The 25,199-nt window shown below is 38.5% G+C and overlaps 1 protein-coding gene across 2 annotated transcripts in view; it reads left to right on the forward strand.

Moving 5' to 3' along the window:
• Positions 1 to 9,724: 9,724 nt before the first annotated feature.
• The window catches only part of ndrg2 (NDRG family member 2), a 41,052-nt gene continuing 25,577 nt past the window's right edge, over positions 9,725 to 25,199 (forward strand). Inside the window, exon 1 of one of the 2 annotated variants that reach the window (XM_067579124.1) lies at positions 9,725 to 9,993. The gene's annotated coding sequence lies outside the window, so the exon portion shown is untranslated. Of the gene's footprint in view, positions 9,994 to 15,265; positions 15,373 to 25,199 lie in introns of those variants that run through there. The other variant, XM_067579125.1, reaches the window with a different exon arrangement.

Consider the following 25,199-nt stretch of genomic DNA (forward strand, 5'->3'; position numbering starts at 1 on the left):
AACTAGCAAGAGCAAAGCAGTGAATCAGATAAATAAAACGTTATTTTCGGATTGTTTCATGGCGGTTATGTTCTAAAACACAAATAAACACACCCACACCTCTGCGCAACCCTGCAGGAACGTGCCGCATTGCCAGATTTCATTTGAATGAAGCCGAAGTGCACGCTTCATCCTGTCCGTTGTGGCCTCTCTGCTCTGCGTGTGTGTTTGGAGCTCAGCCCTGCCCTCGGACACACAGACAGAGAGCAGAGGAGAGAGATGGAAACAACTATGTAACCTGATCGCTACATTTTTATAGAGTCGCTGTGCGCTGTTATTGGCTGGGGGCTACACACCCACTGCCCAAAGGTTAACGCCCAGATATGTCCCGAACACCGCGAAATAATAAGAAAATAAAAAAATACAGGCAGAGAGAAGGGTCTCAGCAGATAAATACACTGCCACACACTTCTAGTGGGTCATAAGTGATGATTGAGTCTATACATTGTTTTTTTTAGGAAAATCCTGCATAGTATGCCTTTAAGACACACAATTACTGCATTTATATTTTTTTGTTGAATTTCTTTTGTATCAGATAAAATCGAGAGGAGAGACTTCCACCGGATATTTGAGCAACAAATGGAGACCAGATGGCTTGTTTAACATTCTGGAGTAATAACACAGTGACAGAAGTTTGAAGTTGGTATACCCAGTGTCCTGATTTTAATGCTGTTGGGTTACAAGATCAATCAGAACAACGTGTCCATCAGGGGAATATGTGCCAAGTCAAAGTGTCCCTGAGGAACACACCGATTGTCTTCCATCTCATTGGCTGCCTCTGTGTCTATTTCCAGTCTCATTACAAGGTGAGTGCATGGTTCTCTAATATAATACCTACCATTGTAATAGGCTTTGAAGCAGAACATAAAAGGCCGACTGGTTCATTAAAAACAGAGAAATTCTTGCTCTATTTTTTTTTCACATTTCTCTTAATGCATTAACTTTCTCTACTATATGTTTTGAACAGCTTTCATGCACCAAAGCGTTTCTGAACGTTCATTTCAAGCTGAAGCGTACAAATAGGAGGTTTTCGCCAGAATCCGACAATATGTTGCTGCAATTACACTCACTCTCGCTAAGAGCATAATCTCACCAATGTAATCACAGTATGGTGTGAGTATGGGTGCGGCCTCGCTTAAATGTGGGTCTGTAAATGTGGACACTCTTAATCGCTCTGAATAAGAGTGTCAGCTGAACAGCCTGACAAAGCAAATGTCATTGTGGTGTAATGTGTCTGTATTAGAGGATTGTGGATTGACACTGATGTGCAACTAAAGAGTATTTCGGGACTGGATGGCTGTGAGATGAAAAAGCAAAAGACGTCATACTGTAAACAGAATCCAGTGTACAATAAGGACTGTAGATTAAGAAAATAATTAGTTAATGAGTCTTTCTAAATATGTACATGTTTTGTAATTAATTCCGAAGATATTAAGCTGCTTGAAAAACTTTTAATAAGTTATTACCTCAAAGAGGACATTTTAGCTAAATGTTGCAAATATTGTCCGATATCACAAAAAGTAGTATTAGTACCTTCCAAATAAGGAGTGCAGGATGTTGGCTTCCACGCTGTGGAAACATGCCCTGGTACTGCGGAATGAAGCGAATGCTAGCTAACTGGGAACACCAAGCGGTGCGCACTTGGGCTGAAGTTAGCTGCTTTAGCTAAAGTATGCTAACAGGGCAGGTATTGTAATCATGTAACATTAAACTTGGTGAAATATTACAACAACAGTCCAACTCAGTGCAAGTTCCAGAGCCGGGGAGATCAGCAGGTGAGACAACTGTCCATCACAGCTGTCAATCAACGGCCACACGGCAGATATCAAAGCTACATAGAGTATAAGTTTTAAAATCTTATTAAAGGAGCAATAATTTACAAAGTGTCCACAAACACACTTACTAGGGGGGCTGAATTTAGCAATTGAGACCATAATGACTTGTTGAAAAAAAATGATTGATTTAGTATTTCTAGAGATAAGTTGATGCTTTTTGAATGGGAGTCAACTGGAGCATCTAGCTGCCGTTGGTGGTTTTGCACTTTAAGGCACTTCCACATTGGCTTCCGTCTCAAGCCAGGGTTGCTGCCACTTGGTATGCTCACAGAAGATATTTACTGGAAAAAATTAATACCTTGATGTCTAAAGTACTTCAGTATTTTCTGTGGCGCACGTTATATGGAATGCCCATTTGTAAGCTGTTATATGTATTTAGTTAAATCATTCTTTGGAAAACAGAAAGAAAGCCAGACTGGCTTTAGATCATTAGTATGGAGGTATTTTCCACTCTTATTTTCATCTCCTTCCACCAGCATTAACCCTGGTGGACTGCAGCCAGCAGGAGGTTGGCTGTGGAGGGTAAAAAAGAATGGAGTGTGACTGTGTGTGAGCGTGATGGCGTGTGTGTAAAAAGGGCAAGGGTCATGAGGTCAACCGCAGTGATTAAAAGGAGCCTGGTTTAGCCGATCAGGGCCACCAGTGACAAACCAGAGCTGCAGCATGTTATCCAGTCTGACTTGAAGTCATCGGGAGAAGAGGAAGAGATGGGCAGGCAGGCAGATCAAAGAAACTTTATTCACAAAGAGCTTTTTTTTTTTTTTTTTTTTACAAAACCAGAGCAGAAGGAGGACAAAAGCAACTAAAATGCTGAAGTGGAGCTGAAGTGGAGGAGATAAAGGAGGTGTAGATGAAAGTTTAAAACTGCAGGCCCACATAGGTCTGCTTCAACATCCCCACAACAGCCAGGATGGAGGAGACAAAGATTTACAACAATACGGACATTTGATTGGACCGAAACCAGAGGATCAAAGGCCTCTATGTCTGGTGCCTGATTGTTCTTCATCTTGCTCTGAAAGAAATATGGAATTGATGTGAAGTCTTTCATCTTTGAATTTGTAATCATTAACCTGAAAAGAGCACACGGCATCTGCAACGATGGACAAGAGGATCAGGAGCTGATGATCATGATGATGATGAAGGTGATTGTCACTCTCAGGCCTAGGGTTCTGCTGATCGTGGTGTGGAACAGGAACACAGAGTTCACCGATTTTGAATTAGCAGTGATAGTGTGAAATGAGATGTCCGTTAATCAAAAGGAATTACCGCATATATTTTTCATGATGAAAGCACAAAATTTAATTAAGAATAAACTCTTGGTGGGTTCTTTACAAATAAGGAGCTTAAGATAATACATGTACATATTTGGAAATGACTGCTTCAGATCTTTGGATTATTCCTCCGGGATGAAAGCTTGGAAGCACAATCAGGATCCAACAAAGAGACACAGACAAGGACGTACTGAGGATATTGAGCAGCGCATTCCTCAGTATTGTTTTTGGGAATTATGAGGTTTTAACAACTTGAGGTGGACATTATCCTGCAAATTACACATTTTAAAGATGATTTTTTCCCCTTGTATCTTTAAATTTGACTTTTGTAGCAATGTGGCAATGTGGAGTAGGCTTTGAAACTGAATTTAGATCATTATATAGGGAGATTAAAAAAAAAATACAGAATACAGAAATAATTGATTTTCAGCATTTCAAACCCGATTTTGATATTTATACAATTTTGATGCTTATACAATATTTTTTTTCTTAGGAATGGCTCAAATGACTGTATGTGTATGTAAGAGGATTTGTTTGTAGTGACGAATACACTGAGAATTATCACTCGACTCTATAATTTCCCTCAGTTTTACAGTACATTTTAACATCTTTCAGCTCATTATGCTTTTTGGCTCTCAACTTTACTGTTTTCGTTTAGTCTTGCTGCTATAATCAATGCCATTTCCAGCAGCATCAGGCAGCTATATTCATCAAAAAAAAAAAAAAAACTCTGATAAACTAGCTGGTGAACACAGTGGAGCATTTAGAGGCAAAAGAGTAGGTGGAGACCAAAAACAGAGCAAAAAGGAGAGTGAATATTGTATTTACATTCATCAGGTGGCCAGAAACACAACTCCAAACACATGATAGTATTGCTCTGTATCTGCTGTATGTTTACATTTGCAACTCTTTGCTAACATGTTCACCATATTAACTTGTTTCCGATGCACCCAAGCAGCCAAAAAATAGGTTAATCCAGGATTGAACAACTGTATTGATAAATTAAATGTATTTTTTAGTGGCTAATTTAAAATGTCTTAAGGTTGCTCTGGACCTGAGTGTTTCTAAAATCTTGGCTACGACCCTGGAAATAGAGAAATGAGAATATCATGAGTCTGGCTGAGCAGTAAATGAGGTGCTGAAAGTGTTTAAACTTGGAATTCATTCAATACAGCAACTGCTGGATTTGTGCTGATACATAAAATATGACGGATACTTTTCCCCGCCCTGTGGTTGATTACATGACCAGCTACCTGAACCTCCATGGCTCCCTGGGGTTCTAGTATGATTAAGCTCAAATTTCATCATTTTAATAGCACTATAGTGAATTACGCCACACAGACTGGTGGCTTATTTGATTGACACAGTGGGTGAAATTGATTATAATGGAAGTGTGGGCAGAAGCAGCATCACGCACGACAGTTCAAATGAGATATAAACCATTTTCGAAAAGCAAAACCTGCTCAAAATACAAAATTATAAGGTTGGGTGAGTACTAGGTGCCACTGTATAATTTTAACTGCTGAATTCTGTTTGAATAAGAGCTCTGTAGTGTTACATCCTGCTCCAAATGTAGCTGTTGGCTTGTCTTTGTAGCTCAGCTGCCAATATTTTATCAGAAAACAAACAAAGCATTTCCAGATTGATTGTTCTCAGTATGTCATGTGATTCATTGTGTGTCAAACATTTTTCAGTATGTCAGTATGTGGGCTTAACTTATTCCTCTTGCTAACCTTTTTATTGGCAACGGTACAAAACAAAGTCCTCTGCTTGACTAAATGACATGTTTACATTTGAAGGTGTTTGTCTGTTTGTTCCACTGACTCGAGACATGCCAAAAATCCACACATACACACACACATATACACATCTCCAATTTTATTTTAGTGAACAGATATTTCATCAACTCTCCAACCTGCCCTGACCTCACAGGCAGAGGCATTGTTTGGTGGACTACAGGTGCTCCATCACTGTTTCCTGCTGTGTCAGAGTAATTCCTTACACAGTAGCCTTGGCCAGAGTCTGATTTAAAGTTTCAGGTTGTTTCAGGTCACATAGAGGTCAGGACACATGGAGGTAAACTCTCACATATCTTGTTAAAGTGAATTTCAGCTGCCTGGTGATGATAGGGCGGTCCTTTTTTGGCTTTGAGAATTGTGGCTGGACCTGACTGTTGATGGAGCCGTAGATACACATGAAGATACTAAGCAGGGGTGAAAAAAAACAGTCTGACTGCAACGTTGTGTTTATTCAGCTGAGAGGAACTAGCAACACATTCCCTGTATCCCATGTAAATTCAATAATTCAGGAAATATATTTACTCAAGTTCTTGAGGAGAGTTCAATCCCACCAACCATTGACGGGGGTTATGTGTCGGACTATTTATTGGCTTGGAACATTTGTCAAGCAACCAGCGGAAACTCCAAAGAGTTAGTGTCAGCCGTAAAAGTGCAAATTGTCATTTATACACCATGTTTTTTGTACAAATTAAACAACTGAGATGTAATGTGTTAATTAGTGAACTTCAGAGGTGTTCTGGCAGGCAGATTTTGAGCCTCGCTAGCAGTTTCCTCCTGAGTGAACTAACTGGCTGCTGGCTGTATTGCTTCATATTTAACCTACAGACAGGAGAGTGGTATCAATCTCCTCATTTAACTCTTGCCAAGAAAGTGAATAGGCATATTTCCCCAAAAAGTTGAACTATGCCTTTGAGTAAAAGTCAATATTCTGATAAAGTAAAACTACTTCAAAATGTAACATCATATATTATGATAGCATAAGGTATAAAGTTCTAAACTTGTGCACTATTTTAGAGGTTAATACTCAATGAATTGATGCACTACGGTTTTAAGCTGCTGGAGGTAGCTTCATAATTAGCATACGGATGTGTGAGTGGTATCAGTCTTCCCATCTTACTAAGTATATTTCTCAAAAAGTTGGCTGATAAGGAGTATCCCCTGCCTTCTCTGGAAGTTTCAGTCTGTTTCCCTTGTAACCACACCCAGCAGTGATGTCACAGTGTACTGACACACCCTGAAGTACGCTTCACATCACTGCAGCAAGGTGAGGAGTTGAAACAGCGATGGTTAGCGGAGACAGCAGTGTGAAGTTGTTCTTTAAGCAAACAGTACTGTATTTGATTTTGTCCTTTTTCTTCCAGTCTTGTCTTCCAAACTAGTTCTGATGTCACAAAAGCAATCTTGTAAGTGCACATCTTAAACTTCCCCTCATCAGCAGATTAATATGAAAACAGCCTCTAATGTCAAAATCTGCACATATACATAATTCTGCACAGTGAAGTGTAAACATCTGAAACAAAAAACATTTTTGAGTGGAGAGGTGGGCGACTTTAAGTTCATAAAAATATCTAGGAGATTCCTATACTTGGCATACTTACCTATATCCCTACTTGGCAAATAACATGTATTAACATCAAAAACCATGCTTATTGCTGTGATTGCACCATGAGCTAGAAAAGAAGCTATTGATGAATAAATGTTTTTTTAAACTGTTGTGTTAAGAATTGTTTGCACAATTGTGTTTTTGTATTTATTTACATGGTTATATGTTTAAAATATTTTTAAAAAACTGGGGGGAAAAACCTTGATTTCTGCTCAGTGAAATGATTGGCTCTCAGTCAAAATCATCACCAAAATCAAAACTGTTGAGGATGTTGAGTCACGTCCCGTCTACAACAGCAATCAAATGTTAACAGCTTATGTCGGACCTCCGGTATGGCCGCCAGAGGGTGCGTTACGTCACCTGAAATCCCATTAATCCAGCCAGGCTGCACAGCTGGTGGGTCAAGATAAGCGATGACCACACAGATATTTGCTGTTGTTGCAGCAGTTGTTGCAATTCATGTGTGTGGGAAATTCACTGTGCATTCCACGTCTGCTTTTAATGAAAGAAATACTTTAAGAAATCACTTTATCTGCAGGCAGCTGAACGAAAAGAGTTATTTTTATTCAACCACTGACCTCATTCTTTGTCCTCAAATGCATGCAAAAAGTTTGAGCATGTGTGTTTTCATTCAGTGAAGGGTATTTGTACTGTACATGTTGATTTGTAATGTATGCAAGCGACTTGTTTAGATGCATGTCAGTGTGCTCGAGCGGAACAAATACCTGGATTACCACAGCAAGACAGGAGCATGAGCTGGAGGATCTTTATGTAAGGTTGTAAATTGAGTGCAGCAGAGAGATTTTAAACCGCCAAGTATGATGCAGAAAGCACATTGAGTGAGTTTCATTCCAAAATCAGACATCCAACCACTGTAAAAACTGGATACTTTCCCACAAAAAATAGCTTGTTGGCTAGAAAATTTGGAAAGTCGTTATTTTTTGTTGCATTTCGACAGGGACTCATTAATGTGCAGTAGGATAAAAATATCATGTAGCCACTGAAATGAATCCTTTTCTGTTTGGAGATGGAAAAAAAAAATTCAAATGAGGTCACTATAATCACCTCAGATTCATTATAAATCCTTAGAGGAATATTTTTGTCATTTCCTGTCTTCCTCCATTGTAAGCTGGTTAGTGCATACAGGAAACCGTCTGGTCACCCTAAAGCAATACAAATGAGAATCACTTGGGGAAACTATGACCTGACTTACGTAATCACAGAGCTGATGAGTGATGTTCTTGTTCTCAGCAGCTCTGCTCTGGGTTTGGAATACAGTACAGTACAGTTTTAGCTGAGATTACATGTGTCTTGTTCCCCCCCCCCCCCCCCCGCTTCTGTGTGAAAGAGCTCATTATGTATTCCATGCGGGATTATACGAGTTCACTTCTTCATGGTTTAAATAGAAGAATATGGTATCATCCAAGCCTGGGAGGACTGGAGAGTATTTCCTTGAGATGTAACTTCTACTGCATGTGTAGAAGAGAAGACACTCTAAAATGTGTTTATGTCTCATTATACAGTATTAAATTATCTGAAACTTACTGTATATAAACATTGCATCACATAAATCGTTTTTTTCATACCTGTTAGTGACATTTTAGTAAGCATCTCGGACACGCAAGTAACAACTAATGCATTAAAGCTCAAAAATCTTTTAACTTTTGCCAAAGTGGGATGGTGAATTGGACAGCAATGTATATCCACAAACTGATTTACTGATAACAATACAGCTCATATGGTGACCACAAAGACAATAATTCATTTACTGGTTTAAACTGTAGAGATGTCTCCAGATGTATTAATCAGTCAATTTCACCCAAAAACTGATCAAAATATTAGTCAGTAACAGCACGGTTGACTATTTATTTTTATATATATGAAAATAAATTGGAAAGGTGTCCCATTTTGGCCAAGATGAAGTAACACTTTGCTGAATTCACTCTATATTTCATATCTATAAATGCCTATTTGAATCTGCAGTTTACACTGTTACTAACAACAGTCAGACGTATTCAGTCACAATACAACATAATAAAAAAACAAAATGTATGTAAAAAGTACTCATTATGCAGAGTGGTCAATCAGTTATGAAATTATATTATTGGATCATTATTATTGATGCATTAATATGTAAATAGTGCTTAAATTGTTGTAATTGGATGAGGTGGAATTAATTATAGTTGCTTTTTTGGTCATTTAATCTTAAACAATGTATTGTATTTGATTAACTGATTATATGTTTTGTATGTAAAATTTTACATTCAACCTATGACAAGTACACAAATTAAATGAAAGAAAATGATATATTTTCATTTTACACAATACGCAAATGTAACTTTTCTGAAATAATAATAATCTGTTTTTTCAGGTGACATTAATTACATAACTATCAATGTTTTGAGAAGAAACAAGTTAACATTTTGCTATGATGGTTGTGTCTTACAGTAGTCGGTAGTCCATGTATGTTAAATATGTTGGTAGGATGAGAGTTAAATACTCTTTTCACTCCAGTTGTTACAGTGGGCCTATGTGTCAAAAAAATTAACTGCTTTTATACCATTGATGCTGGTATTTTATAGTCATTGTTTTCCACCTGATTCCCCACATGTGCTGTATGTCTGACAGAGATTAAGCATTTTGCAGTTCCAAAACTTCGTGGCAGTGAAATGAAACTATCATTCCTTCAGGGGATAATAGGACCTGAACCCCCCCTACCCCCCTCAGATGCCTTGAGGCCCTGGCTTGGACCACCAGATCTCTGCAGGATGGAAGTTTCATTGTTGGATTATGTCAGTCCAAAACGTTCTCCACCCTTTTCCTCTTCCTGACCTGCCATTTTTAGCTCCAGGTGTGTTTATGTACCTGTTGGCTCGGGCCCAGGCGGGAGTGGTGGCGCGTTCGGCTCAGTTCCACAAGCTCAACAAGGGTGGACTGTACCACTGTGAAACCTGACGGAGGGGGAGCCAGGACAACAGCACACTACTTTGTCTCGATTTTGCACCAGCATTTAGTCTGGTCCAAACCGGAGCTGTCATCTCCTAAATTTAACATACTATCTCATTCATCTTGATTAAAATGCAACGCTTTCCCGAATTCATTGTTGATTTATTGCTTGATAAGTTTCCTTTAGCTCCCCTATAAACTCCATCGCCCTGTCTTGCCTTTTGATTGACCGCTCCATTTTTTTTTTCTGTGCAGAATTTTTCCTCCTGCTGGAGTTAGGAGAAGAAAAAACAACACTGGGGAACTGTGAGGAAGAGGGCACAGCCGAAAAATAAAGGGGGTGGAGGAAAAGTGAAATAACAGAAGATTAGCGGGAAGATTGGAGGGACAGGTTGGAAAGAGAGCAAGAAGATAAGTGGAGAACAAGAGTTGCCATATATTTCTAGAAGTCCCTGCTTTTGTGTGAAGATTTTTTGTGTGTTCTATCTCCTGATAAAAAGGTGAGTTTATGTTGTTTTTTTTTTCTAATTGCATGATTGAGCTTTGGGTTAATTTATCTTTTAAATAATGTATTAGCTGTCAGGGAGTCGTCTGTGTAGATTTGTCATTGTTCATCCAACATTCATGCAACAAGGCAATAAAAAGAGAAGAAAACGTGTTTGTCTGGGAGGGGGGGAGAAAATCCAGGAATGCAAGGTGAACCCTCCTGTTTAATACTGCACAATGCAAACCGATGTCAAAGTAATCAGTGCCCTCCCGTGTTTTCCTCCTTGATTGGATCCAGAAACGCGCTGCACGGTCCGCCTATCAACAACAACAACAAAAAAACCCATCCAACTCTGCAAGCAATTAATATTTAAATATCCAACTGGAAGCACAAATAGAAAAAATACAATTTGATTTATTTTGTGCATGTGCCTGATAAGAGTGTATGTGTGTGTGTGTGTGTGTGTGTGATAGAGTGCGTGTTTATTGACGCGCACATGTGGCATCGCCAGCGGGTCTTTGTTCCTCTCCCCCCTCCTCCCTCTATAAAATCCGACCCAGGCATGACAGCTCAGTGGCATGCAGGCAGAATATAGGCCAGTATTGACGTTACCGTGTCGTATGAACTTGAAACATATATGAACCTTACCGCCTACACATGTACACACACACACACCCCTCCTCCCTCCTTGCATGTCTTTCAGCCAACAGGCGCATCATTGCTCTCCCTTTGTGGTGTTTAAAACTGTTACCCCCACAGAGCTGCTGTGGCAATTTTACGGTTAAAACTTTTTATTTTCGTGATAGAAAGGTTGTTTTTGTCTGTTTTCTATCAGGAGGGGGAGTTAGTTTGGGGTTTGGGGCTGCTCACGGGGGAGGGGGGTCCGGGAGGGTGTTGTGGCTCCTCTGCGCGCCAGAGGAGGGTATACAATGTGTGTCAATGTCAAATGGAGGTGTGTCCCTTGTGTGTGCGATCACTGGTCCTTTGCTGCCTCGGATAAAAATGTAAAAAAAAAAACACGCAGCAATGCCCCGCAAAAATGCGTTTCGTAAGAGTCTGCCTCATGGAATATCTTATAGCTTATATGGTGCGTTTATGTGTGTTTTGCTTCGGTGTGTCGTGCCAGACCAAGAAGATACACACACGCGCGCGCGCGCGCGCACACACACACACACACACACACACACACACACACACACACACACACACACAGCTCTACAGACAGGTTTTCACTATGCTGCAAGCAAGCTCGGGCGCAGATTCTGTGAGTCATACCGCATTTGGAGACTCGCGGCCTCACCGCTCTCTGAGTGAAGTGGAGCCCCTGCTGATAACGCGCGCGCACACGCACGCGCACCAGGATTGTGCATTGAGATGTAGCTCGATCATGCACGCGCACACAGCCTCTCCACAGAGCCCGGTCAGAAATTATTGACCGTGGATATTTAGAAATGGAGCCACACACACTGAATGTATTGTTTGTTTTCCTTGGTTGGAATCGCTGGTGGGTGTGGTGTTACTGTCCATATTTTTGCACTTTACATCAGTAGCAGTTATACCAGAATGATATAGCTAAACAGATTGACAAACTTGAATCCTGGTGGTAAAGCATTGTGGCTTGTTTTGTGGTTCTAAAGGGTTAGTTCACTTAAACCTCAGTTTAGTCATGCAGATAGTTTTGGTTTTATCTGATGTGGTTTTGAGATATATGTCTCTGAGATGTGTGCCTCCACCACCAAAACAATGGAGGAGAATGGAATTTTATCTGTGCTGCTCTAACCAATGGAAATGAATGTTTTAAAAACTCAACAGCAGCGTGCATTTCCAGAAACTGTCATGGTTACTCTAGATATCTGTAGATTATGCCCCACTGTGTGACAGTTATCTCTGACACTATTTCCTCAGAGGAAGCAGACGGTATATGTAAGCTGTATTTTTTCTTGTCAGTTTCACAATGTCACTTTTCACAGCTCTGGGCACCACAAGTAAAATTCCATTCACTTCCATTGTTTTGGGTATGGAGGTAGAAATGTCAGAGACAAACCTCAACAGATAAAACCAAAACTCTCACAGATACATTTTTTATTTTTTTAAGTACAAAAATAATGTTTTTTTGTCATTTGGGAAAACTGACTTTTAAACACGTAAGTGGGACTTGACATAAAGGGAAATTCTGGTATTTTTCAACCTGGGTCTTACCCTTACCCATAACCCTTACCCCTAACCCTAACCCTAACCCATAACCCTAATAATGTGGCCACTCTAACTATGGGTCATGCTAAATTTGCACTTGCCAGCTCCATTGTAGAGATCTTGGCAACACAACTCCAACAAAGCAACATTTAGAAACACCTCAATTTTCCTTTAAGGCCTTTGCTACAAAATTCTTTATCCTTTTAAAAAAAAAATACTGCATGAGTGATGAGTAACCTGGTATGGTAGAAGTTAAAGGCAAGCAAAGTATGAATTCAAACCACCAGTGAAAATGGAATAATCAGCATTTAGCTCAGGCGGATTAACTCTAAGGATGGGCAGCAACAAAGTTCATTTACTCAAGTATTGTACTTTTTGAGGTATTACTTGAGTATTTCCTGCATTTTCTAAGTTTGTATTTTTACATCAGCACATTTCAGAGAAAAAATATTGTACATTTTACTCCACTAAATACATATAAAGCCTGTATTAGTTATTCTATTTCATGCAAAATGTACAATACACTCATAAAATATGAGCTAGTCTAAACTACTCAGCAGTTTAAGGGATATTAAATGAGTAATTTTAACACTGAACAGAGTACATTTTGAAACATGTGCTCATGAGTACAACTGTGAACATACAGCTCAGTTACTCAAAGTGGATATTTTGACATCATGGTTTTGCTACATTTAATCTCTACTGGTTAATGCTCAGCTACATCCCTGAAGTGGCCAAACATGTAAATCTTCACACTGCCTCCTCTGGCTGACTGTGTGTTTGCGAGCTGATCATGTTGGTGGGACGACATGTTCATCGACTTCAAAGGCTTTTTGTCCCTCTAATCTGTTCCAGCATTAAGAAATTAAAAATCATGGGGTATTTATAGAGGTCACGAGTACAAATTGTTCTGATGTGCATTTTCTATTTTAATTTGATTAGGTTACACAGATGCTGAGCTGCGGAGCTAATCTTGTGTAACATCTTGTGTCCCCAGTAAAGCCTAATATAGATGTCTTTTTTACATAAATGAAAGAATAGTAATGAGTTAAATCCTGACAACCCGCTGTTGTTTTGAAACTGTTATTCAATTAATAGCTTATGCATTGAACAAAAATGTATTTTTTTTTATATAGAAGTAAAAATATCAAGTATTTGCCATTTTTATACCCAAATTTTTATATCAATCCTTGTGAACTGATAGTCCAACTAAGGTATTTTGAAGACATCACCTTGGACTCTGATGGACATTTGTCTTCGTTTATTGATATTTATGACCTAATTTATTAAATAATCAACAAATAAGTCATAGATTAATTGTAACTATTTGTTAGTTTGAGGCAAAACTAAATCGCTGCCAGTAGGAGGAGTAAGTAGGACTTGTTTTACCAAGTTTTGCATCTAAAATGGCAATTTATTGCCAGATTTCTTCCTTTTGTCTTAAGAATATAAGATTTTAAGGCTCAGCAGAAAATCCAAACAATTACTGGCATTACTTTTTGTACTATACATCACATTCGTGACCCCTAAAGGCATCTGTTTATCTTCTGGTTGCAGCGAGTACAGTGCTACTTTGAATGAGCTAGGCTGTTGACGTGTCACATACTGTAGCAGTGATTTGTGGAGTTTTTCTGGAGTCGTGTCATACACATCTGTCAGGGCCAAAAATACACTCTTCGTCTGGAACAGTTACCCTTTAGTCTGATGCTACATCCCCGAGTGCATGTGCTCTGGCCAGACTAATAATCCAAGGAGATCAACATGTTGACATCATTAAATTTAGGCGGATGGGAGCAGTTTGGTTCAGTCCACTGTTGAAACTTGCTGTGAGACACTTCTGAGCTCACTGACATTGAACCTTTGAGAGGAAACATCTGTAAGTGATAACGTGAGAACAAAGGTTTTGTATTTGTATTCTGCGTTTGACTTATTTTGACAAAATAAAGTTGTAGAACTGTAGAAGCAGTGGACAGTGACCATGTTCAAGGCAGCCATGTTTCATTGTCTCTGCACCACTGAATTTGTTGCTATGGTGGCTATTGACCAACCTGACCTCATTACAGACCAGTTGCACCATCATCAGACATTGCCTCTGTTCATTTAGATTGTCAGTGACAGTTTGACTTTTTGCATTCCCGGCAGAGCCAACAAAACATCTTTTGTCTATTCTTTAAAAAGAACAAAAGTGACACTCATTCTTGACTTAAAACCTTCTTGGGGCGAGCAACATTTTCATCTTCAGCTTTCAGATTCGCTGCTTTTCTCTGTTTTATATAATCGTAAACTGAACATCTTTGGGTTCTGGATTGTTATTTGCAGAGAAAAACACATTTGAAGACATCACCTAGGGCTCTGAGTACTTTTTATATGGGCATTTTTCACCATTTTCCTTTCACTATTTCCACATTTCCTATTTTCCTGTTTGCTCCATTTGCCACAGTACAAATGCACTTCTACAGCTATTGGTGTGTGGAGGGAGAACTTACTCAAGCGTATTCAGACTGTCACCTTGCCTGTTGACTCTACCAATATTAACATTTACTCCCGCAGTGTTTGCTAATCCATCAGTGTTGACTGCAGGGAAAAACGATATGCTTGACCTGTTAAGAGCGGTCATGGTTGTGTAGTAATGAGGTGTTATTAAATTGATACTTTATTTCTGACCTTCAATGGTTTGGATTCACATCTGGAGACTTCATGCCAAAACTAACACCTCTTGATATAAAAGTAAAGCATATTTTTTTCTAATTATAAGTCAAAACTTCTGGTTTTGACCATAAAACACTTCATCATTAGAAAAATATGTATAATTCTTATAATTAAGTTAATTGCCTGACTTAAAATGATACTCTGGTCAGATATTCTGAATGTTTTATGAACTTCGAGTGTGTGAAAGCGAGGGTTGATAGCTGCTATGAAATAGAAGAGACAGTAAACAGCGCTGAAAGGTAGACGGATGTGTGGATATGAAGCAAACGAGGCCAGTAAACAGCTATAATTGGACACGTATTGCTTCAGAGGTGAATTCAGTTCCCAGAATATCAGAGAAGCAAATGCTGCACGGAAATAGTCTTTATCCTCATGATGAGGTGTTGACGACGTTGAAATGATCTCCTCTCTAAGTGTGCTCCAGCTGTTGGGAGTATACAGTCCTGTCAGTGTTCTCAGTGTAGCTGCGACGCCAAGCCACTGATTAAACGTTAAGTATTATTGTAGTGAGTGGACTGCATTTTGGTGATGATTGCGTTTCTGTGTTGATGGTTCAATGGAGCTCATGTTTATGCTGTCTGTGGGTGTAATTGCCTCTTCAGAGTTATAGTTTTGTTTGCTGCTTGGTTTGAAGATCGTTGTTCATTTATAGCAGAGGTTGTATTAGTTAGATGTCTGATGGCCAGTTTATTTGTTTGCCAGTGGAACAAACATGGACGTAGATAATCTTGGAACAAATGAAGAGGAAAAGTACATTATTAAAGCTGCACTAATCAATATTTTTGTATTAACCGTGGATTTAAGCCTTTATATTTGATGTCAGTGCCACAGAGAATTATTACCTGACTCTACAGTTCTCTTCAGCTCTACATTTTAGCTTCTTTTAGCTCATTGCTTTGGTTTTATGACTTGCAACTGCACTCTCATCCACCCTTTTTCTAGCAGCAGCAGCAGCAGCAGCAGCAGCAGCAGCAGCAGGCTACCTGCCCAGCATCAAACAGCAGACAGGCAAAGTTAGCATCTAACTTGTGAACATATTGGAGCATTTAGCAGCTAAAGAGCCAGATGTTCCCCTCAGGATTTGAATAGAGACAAAAACAAAGCTAAAAGGAGCGTGAATATTAGACTTTGACTGCTTTTTTTGCTGCATCCATATGATCAATAAATGGTGCTTTAAGTTTTACAGCATTAAAATGCTATTCAAGGCATGTCAGAAGAAAAGGTTGTGCCTGCTGCATATACTCAAGGTCCACTTACTTTTCCGCTTTAACTGCATTTCATGGCCTCGATCAATGTTCTTTTTGGGTTTTTTTGAGCTTTCAACCACATCTCATGGTCTTCATCAACACTTTTTCTCAAGCTTTCAATCACATCTTACAATCTTAATCAGAGTTTTTTTTCTGAGTTTTTAACCATATTGCCATCAGTGGATGGAGTTTGATTGTTCAGTATTCATCTGAGCCACCTTCATCTGCTGATGAAGACCAAGAGGTGTATTGGAAAACTCTGGAAACAGCTAGTAAGTGGACTTTGAGTTAAGATTTTTTTTGGCAAACTACTATTTTTAAGGTCAAGAATGAGCTTCAACACTTAAGCTTTATTTTACAAATGTTATTATTTGCTTGTAGAAATCTGACATATGAAGTAAAACTTAAAATTAAATTACTAAATTAAACCTGCGGTGCGGAACTTTTACCTATAAATGAACATCCATTACATTCAAGCTCTTGCCAAACAAGTTCACACAATGCTGATTAAGCTTATCACCGCCAGATAAATCTCTTTGTATTTCACAGTATACAGATTTTTTAATCTGGTGTTGGGTTTGACATTCCCACACTGGCTGGATGAATACATACCACACATTCTCTATTGGCAGAGCATGCATACCAGAGACTTCCTCTGGGCTAGCCAGCTAACTTCCTGTTAGCTGTCTGTTAACTTGAATGGAGATAAAATCATTTAATTGTGTGGCTCTTCTAGACTTTCCAGACGTTATCAGACTGAATGGATCAAATTCTGATAGTGAAACGAGTCAGTTTGTGGGGGTTGTGATGCTTACAACCGCAACAGTAGCAATGGAGTAGGCTACAGCAGAGCCTATGATGTAAGCATGTGTTGACAGTGTTTTTGTAATTACTTTCACTGCCAGAAGGGGGAGACAAAAATCCCGCACTCCAGTTTTAAATCTAGTAATTAAATTAGCCAGTAAAGTTTTCAGATGTAGTAGATAAAGAGACATTTTTCATAACAAATAATTAGCAAACAAAAAAATTGGTTTAAAAAGCAGTATATATTGCAATCTGTCATGAAAACAGCTTATTTTGGATAAATAAAAATGTATTGTCGGGTAATATCTAACAATATTTTCCTGCCCTTTATGTACACGCTCCAGTTGCATCCTGTATGGCCCATCTGAGTGCAGCTTCTGTAACTAACATTGCACCTCTGCTTGTTGGCAGCAAGAGAAACATTGATTCTTCTCTGTTGACAGTAGATTAAGCTCAGTGTGTTAAAACCTGGCAAACATGACATGTAAAACCTTCCGAAATGCAAAACAAACATTTGGAATTCGTGCTTACGGGCTACTAAAAACTGATTGTTTGGATGGAAACCAAGGTACACTGAACACAGCTGAAATGTTTTTCCCACTCAGACTCAGACTCTATCTTTGGCTGTGGAAAGGTGATTTTAATCAGTTTTTCTGAACAGCGTATAAAGACTTTGAAGTAAAGTCAAGTGCAGAGGCTTTAAAATAGGACTGCTTACTACATGATACAGCACCATGGACAGCGATTGTTTTGTTTACAGCTCATTTTCTCTAGATCAGATTGATTCCTAGGAATTGTGAAATTCATTATTTTTCAAAATTAAACACACTGGGGGGTTTAAAAGCATGTCTGTGTTTAGACACTGCCTGTGTAACTGAAGATCACTTACTTTGATATGACTCCTGCTGTTGCTGGTTGACATTAGCGCACACTAGAATGGGTTTTTGTAAAATGAGCTCAGTATTTGTACTTTCTGTACAGTGAAGAAGAGCAGATTAGCTGAAAACTTAGACAGTGTAACAGCGCTCACTGCGTAGGTGTTTGAGATCAGTCTAGTCTGAATAATTTCTGATCATGTGAGTAACATTTTTGGTTGTATTTGTGTTTTTCATCAGATTTTTTACCATCAGAATCTTGGCCAAAGGTAGTGTCTAGTGAATATTAGTCTACTGTGTGTAAAAATATGGATTTTTTTTTTATATATATACTCTGTGTAGGTGTTTGTGAGCATAACAGTTCCAGCATCTGGGTCAGTGCATATGGATTTTATACTGTGTAGGTGTATGAGATTATAGCAGTCTTCATATGCTAGCATCTAGGCCAATGTGTGTGTGTGTGGAAGTGTGTGTGTGTGTGTGTTTGCGGGGGGACTGCTCAGTCTTTTGCCTGATGGCTAGAGGCCAGATACAGATAGGCCGAGCAGCACAATGCCCTGTCTGTTCCCACGAGTCCAAACAGCCCTTCACAACACCCTATTTATAGACAAATTCTCTGTCCAAACTCCATTCATATTTCTCAGGTTTGATGTGTGGAGTAAAGTGCGTAGATGCATCTCTTTTTTTTTTCCAAAATGATGTACTGTGTGGTGGATAATTTATACTATGTCACTGTGCTTTTGAATGGATGCGACTTAAACGCGTCGGAATGTGCATCCAGTCTGGTGCTGTCAGCGGCGACGGTTCGTAATATACAGTGTGTGTATGTGTGGTGTGTGTGTGGTTTACCAAGTGAGGATTCCACAGCACACAGTTACATAATCAGAAATGTTTGTCAATAGATCCACAGGCAGAGGAAGAGCTGAGCGGGGCAGAAAATTAACAGCAGAAATATGTTAGCAGGGGCGCTCTGGTGGTTAAGACGCATACCACAAAATTGCAACATCCACAGTTCGATCACAGCCTGTGTTGCATGTCACACTTCTTTCTCTACCCATATTTCCTGTCTCTCTCTGCACTCTCAACTGTTGAATAAAGGCAAAATGCCAAAACATTAAGAAAACTATTTAAAACCTGTTAGCAGAGAAAACATTTGTCTTCTGCTGTTACGTTCAGTATCCATGTGCAGTGTGTTTACAGTGTATAGATTCCCTGAAATTATGTTCCACCAATCGCCTAGCAACAAGCACTGGTGCCACGTCTACTGGAGAAATCCACTGGTTCTAGGCCAGTAATGGATACATATGTAACAACAGGGATGGCTACCTGAAAGTTTAGTATTGATAATCTGGAAATCGTTTTTTCTATCACCCACTAGCCACCTCATTGTTTTCTGACAACTCTTAGACTAAACGATTAATCGATTAATCAAGAAAATAAGCGGCAGATTAAACAATAATGAAAATATACATTCATTGCAGCCCTAAACCATTTAGTCTTTAAACTAAATCAAATTGAAAGCAAAACTTATGAAATTGCCAAGACTATAAATTTCTCAACGGCCTAAATTTTTAGTTTTCAAAAAGTATCTGAATTGCAGATAATTTATCTGTGAAGAGCAACAACAACATGATAACCAATCCATCAGTGACTTGTTAATCAGTCTAAACAGATGTTCAGCCCAAAGTCCAGAAGTCCAGAATCTTTAATCATTATTATTATTTATTTAGTATTTAGTATTTATTGGGACCGTGTACAGTGTTAAACATAAATGTTACCATTTGATGTACTGTACCAGAGTTAGCTTATAGCTAATTTTCATCTACAGTACAAAGCAACAAACAAACACACAGGACACATAATACAAAATACAAAGCTACACACAATAGCATATCGATTGGTCATATTTTAATTAACAATTAACTGAACAAACATATAAAAAGTGAGCAAGACATGTACTTAAAATACTTAACATTACATTTATCATTATTGAGATCAATATAAAAAAGTTATCATGCTATAGATCATCAGTCATATCATGCATCCCTTGTAATATTATATTTATACGTAGAGCATTTTCCTAAAACCAAATCACAACATAACACAACAAACATAAGACCAACATGAAAAAACCTATATGTAAAGAAAATACATCAAGGTGGACTTTAATAATACAAAAAATGGAAAAACATTTAGTTAAGTAAAAGACAACTCAAGTAAAATCATGTCAAGCTCTTTTACAAAAGTATATGGTAAGAAGAGATTTCAAACAGGAAAGTGACTCAGTCGGCTTTATTTCCTGCTGAGTAACAAAAGTAATTATAGGATTTGTGAGAGTGTTTGGCCTTTTGTCTGTTTACATTTTGAAACAGCGAGCACCAGTTTCACCAGACACTGACTGCTTAAAAACTAAACAAGTAGTGGTAGATTAATGGTATTTTTTCTGTTGTCATTAATAGATATACAAAAACTAATATAGAAAGCAAAAGAAGAAAACATGAGAGAAATCATCATCTTTTCTACATCACACACAACTTCAAGAATTAACATTTTAATAACTTGAGGGTGCAGAGACATTTACCAACTTATGCTTGTAGATTTTCCAGTTTGAAAGTTCGAATAGTCGCCAGGGATTGTTTAGAGAATACAGTAATCAATGTAATTGGAGCCGGCTATAATAGCTTATAATCATTCACCCCATGTTGCTTCTTTTTTATCTGCCTTAAGCTCTGTAACAATCAGACAAGTGAGGAGGAGATATTTAGTGTCCATTTAGCCTTTGAGTCTGGACCTCCAATCTGTTATTCACTCATACATATTTAATTCATCTGGATATTTAGCCACTGATATCCTAATCCCCTCATTAGCTGAGTCCCTAACATCAAATATTTGACATCATTTAGTGAGGTTTCAGCAACAGCTACTGCAATAATGGAGTAATTGTTCTCATAATGTTTTTATGAAGCAGCGGGACATTTTCTCCCATAGCCATCAGCTCTTATCAGTTTGATTATAGAGACGGTGTAAACAAAGGGCGTGCATTACATTTCAGAATGGACACCTGAATGGTGCGGTGCCTCATTTAATGCAGTAGGACTCATAAATGGCAGATAATACTCAGATAACAGTAATTTTTAGAATATTATAGGCCAAATGTCACGAAGAAGAAGAAGAACAAGGCAATGTGAACTTCACGATTAACCATATGAGTAGTGCCAACAATACCAGCTATTGATTAGTGTTTAAAGTCATATATCAAGCAGATGTGCCAAATTTCACTGGTTTTAGCTTTTTGAATATGAAGATTTGCTGCTTTTCCCAACCTTACACACTAAATACACTTGTCCATATAGTTTTGTGCACTGTTTGTCAGGGGTTGTTTTTCATGGTTTGGGTTTTAGTTCCAGTTAAGAGAAATCTTGATACTACATCATATGTGTTTCTAACTTTGTGGCAGCAGTTTTGGGAAAGGCCATTTCCTGTTTTGTCATAACAATGCCTCAGTGTGCAAAGTGAGGCCCATGGAGCATTGGTTTTTCCCAGTTTGGTGTGGAAAAATTGCGCAAAAGCCACAAGCCTCCTTCCTTGCACAAATGTATGTAAAAGTTTATCCGAAACTAATATGAAGCTTCAGCTGTCAAAATCAGGCAAATCAAGTTGATATCTTTCAATGTTACTGTACTTTTTAGTGCCAAATTCTCTCTGTCTGTTGCAATCCTTCCCTTACAGCTCAACAGGGAAACACTGTCAGAGTAAAGAGGGAATTTCATACTGAAAAGAAAATAAGTTTGGAAGATATCCACTTAACTTGGCCAATTCAGATTGCTGAAGCTTCATATTATCTTCACATAAATACATTTTTGCATGGAAAGAGCGCTGTGGATTTTGCCACCCATCATTTACATTGTAAGTGTTTTATGAAAGGATCTTCTAATAGTCAGTATGAACAGGAAGAATTATTACAGCAAGAAAAACCTTTTTTCAGTGTTCATATGGGTACCTGACTGTTGTTTTAAGACACACTTGTAATATTGTGAACCGATCCTTTTAATGTTCATGGTTTTGAAATGAGATGTCCAACAATCACATATAGGTGTAATATTTGTGTGTCCACATACTTTTGACCATGTAGCGTAATGTAAATGTCTTAGCTTTTGGGGATCTGGACTACTGGTTGGACAAAATAAGCTATTTGTGATGGGCAATTTTCACAATTGTTTGATATTTTATAGAATTAGATTGAATTATTAGTTTCACCTCTACATAGAAGACAAATACGTATCCTTGAAGAAGCTGTTGAGCAAGGCACTAAACCCCGAGCTGCAATGACTAGATAAGAGTATATGTGCTGAGGAAACCTTTCTTGAGTAAATAAAGTTTTAAAAAACTACAGATAAGGTTTGCACAATGTAGCTTAATACACTCAAATATGTCTACGTCATGGTCGCTGTGTATTATCGAACCGGCGTGTCATGGGAGTTGCCGTTCTATGTTTGGCTGCAGCAGCAACCAGCGCGCCATCACTGGGACATTTATCTCTATCAGCTCTAAGCAAATGGCTCCAACATATCAATTTACCCTAGCTTGAAGGTCAATTAGTGTATGTGTGTGTGTGTACGATTGCATGGGTGTGTTTGTGATCATGTGCTCGTCTGTTCGGCCATGACCTCAATCGAAACAATCGATTCAACTGTCTGAGTCTCTCAGGTTCTTTTTTTTTTTTTTTTTTTTTAAGCGTGGCTGAATAAACGCTCACCGGTCTGACCTGAACAAAGCAAAATGAGCCACTGTCTTTTGTACATTCACATAATTAGTCAGGGTAATTAGTGCTTCACTTTGACACATTTTTACAGCTATTGAGCGAACAAACTAAAAGCCTATCTGTCGCCTACCATTAGATGTTGAGGGGTAAACGCTGCTGAAGGAGAGAGAAAACATTTATTATTGTCCAAGCCATTTGTTCTGTACATTAGACTTGTTTTTACCACTAAGTCAAGTAAGAAATAAAGTAAATTGATGAATAAAATTACAGAAAATTACTCATTTCACAAGCTTTGATTATTTTATGACTTTGTCTTTAAAACATCAAAAAAACATTTTTTAAAAACTCCCATCACAAGTCGGGAGAGTCAAGGTGAAGTCTTCAAATTGCTTGTTTTTGTTAGACCAGTAGTCCAAAAACTCAAATATACTCAAGTTACAAGGACTAAAAGGAGAAAATTCTCAAATCTTTACATTCAAAAAGCTGGAAACTGAAAAAGTTTTTTTTCTTAATAAATGACTTAGACAATCAATAAATTATAAAAATAAAAATAAAAAACAACTGCTGGGGATTCATTTTCTGTCAATCGATTAAACGACTAAAATAACAGTTTTCTTTCTGAGGATGCAATGGATCACCTGCTCCTCTGGCGAATAACCTCTTCCAGAGTCTCACCTTTCAAGACAGACAGAGAGAGTGGACGTCTGAGTGGAGGTGAGGTCATGATAGAGGAAATAACAGCCGTGTTGAAAATGAAAAGAAGAGCAGGCTAAGCCGCTGAGTGATGGACGACAGAGGATCTGAGGAGACAAGAGGCCAAAGTGATACGCTGAGAGACAGAGAGAGAAAGCAGGCTTTACTAAGCTGCTCTTTTATTCGTGTGTATGTGTGTGTGTGTATCTTTTTGGAGAGCCGAGGTGATCTACGTACGCCCGTCTAACGGCGTGGGAAGCGGCACGGGAGATTTGAGGAGAAGGGGGTGGGGTGAGCAAAGGCTTGGCTCAGAGAGGAGACGAGGGGAGCTTTGGCTCCTCTCTGGGTCTCCATGGTGGCTGCTGTTTTGCACTCTTTCTCTCCAGACATTTGTCGCTCATTTTGCTCTCTCATTTTCCGCTCTCTGACTCTGTTTAGTCCAGCAGACCTAGCAACAGACCCCAACCTAAAAAAAAGAAAAACCCTGATTTTCAGACTGGCTGCAGGACTGTGGATGTGTTTAGAATAGAAGTTGTGAGCTGCAGTGTGTCTGAGAGGTTAAGTTAGTTCTGTTTCTTGTTGACATGAACCACAAACCTAATTTGCTTCCAAACACTGAAGCAAGATAATACACCTAAAATACTTCTTCCTTTTAAAGCTTGTATTCACATACTGCAACATACTGAAGCATTTATTGACCTATTTTGCTATGCATAATATGATCTGATGATCCTTAATGGTCTCCATGTGGAAATTGGGTTAAAGCTGCCTTACAAGGAATTTTATAAGAAACTTAAGTATGAAATCTAATAACAACATGCAACAATAGAGGCAATAACAGAATATAAACAAATTGTGGGATAACTAATCATATTAACATGCAGACAAAAAGTCTAGTGCATGTAAGCAGAGTAGATTACAGTTAGTTGTACTTATTAATTACGGAAATTACTATTGTTCCGTTCAAATTTTAGACATATTTTACACTTTTTAATGTTAAAGTGCTGCTCTTCTTAACCAAAGAAGAGGAAAAAAGAACATAATTGGGATAGACAGAGCAGTGGTGTGGCTCAAGCTCTTTTTTTTTTTTTATATCACTGATTAATCTTTGTTTACCAGTCTGGCACTCCTGGATAAGGCTTTTGATTAATGAGGTTGTCATGAGTTTTGTTTTGTTTTTCTCGAGGGACTAATGTTTGGGGGCATCATTTTCGCTTAACTCTTTCATTACGCGCACCTCGTGAAGCTTTTTCTGACTTTGCAGAAGGGCTGTACAAGTAAATTTCACTCTAGTTAACCATCTACAGCATCCAACAACTTAGCTGAATGTCTTTTCACATAAACGTAAGAAATGGGTGTCAGGAGCTTTTTTTAGTAACGGGAATTTTTGACCAAGTTGTCCCGTAAATGAAGGAGCTCTGGGAATTGAACTCAGGTACTAAATCAGGAACTTAAAATCCCAAATAGCACATTCCTGTTTTCCACAGCACCTCAAGATCCTTGCATGGCTTTGTTTGAGATGTTATTTCTGCACACAAAGAGACAGCAACACAGAGTCATTGCAGAGTTTTCCATAGTTTGCAACAAAAGTGGCTACAAATTAATGTTTTAATTAATGTGCTCTCGTCTTTGCTGTGAAAAAAAAGGAGATATACTGTAAAGACAAGTACTGGTATTGAAGGCAAAACACTAGAAACAAAATACTATAATTGTGGATTTCAGCCTGTCAAAGGACACTCTTTGCAACCTCCAAATCTTATAAGGCCTGAACTCAGCTGTATTGTAGAAAGCATGCAGTGAAAAGTTGGATCTCTGCACTTTCTGCTACATCTGTTCATTTTTATGTGTATACCGTCCATATGATGCAGTACTGAATTGTAAAAAAGAAATCCAGCCCCAGTGGATAATCTGTATGTAGAGCTGCACATCACTGTGT

This window comes from Thunnus thynnus, chromosome 22 (assembly GCF_963924715.1).
Source record: "Thunnus thynnus chromosome 22, fThuThy2.1, whole genome shotgun sequence".
In the NCBI taxonomy this organism is placed as follows: Eukaryota; Metazoa; Chordata; class Actinopteri; order Scombriformes; family Scombridae; genus Thunnus; species Thunnus thynnus.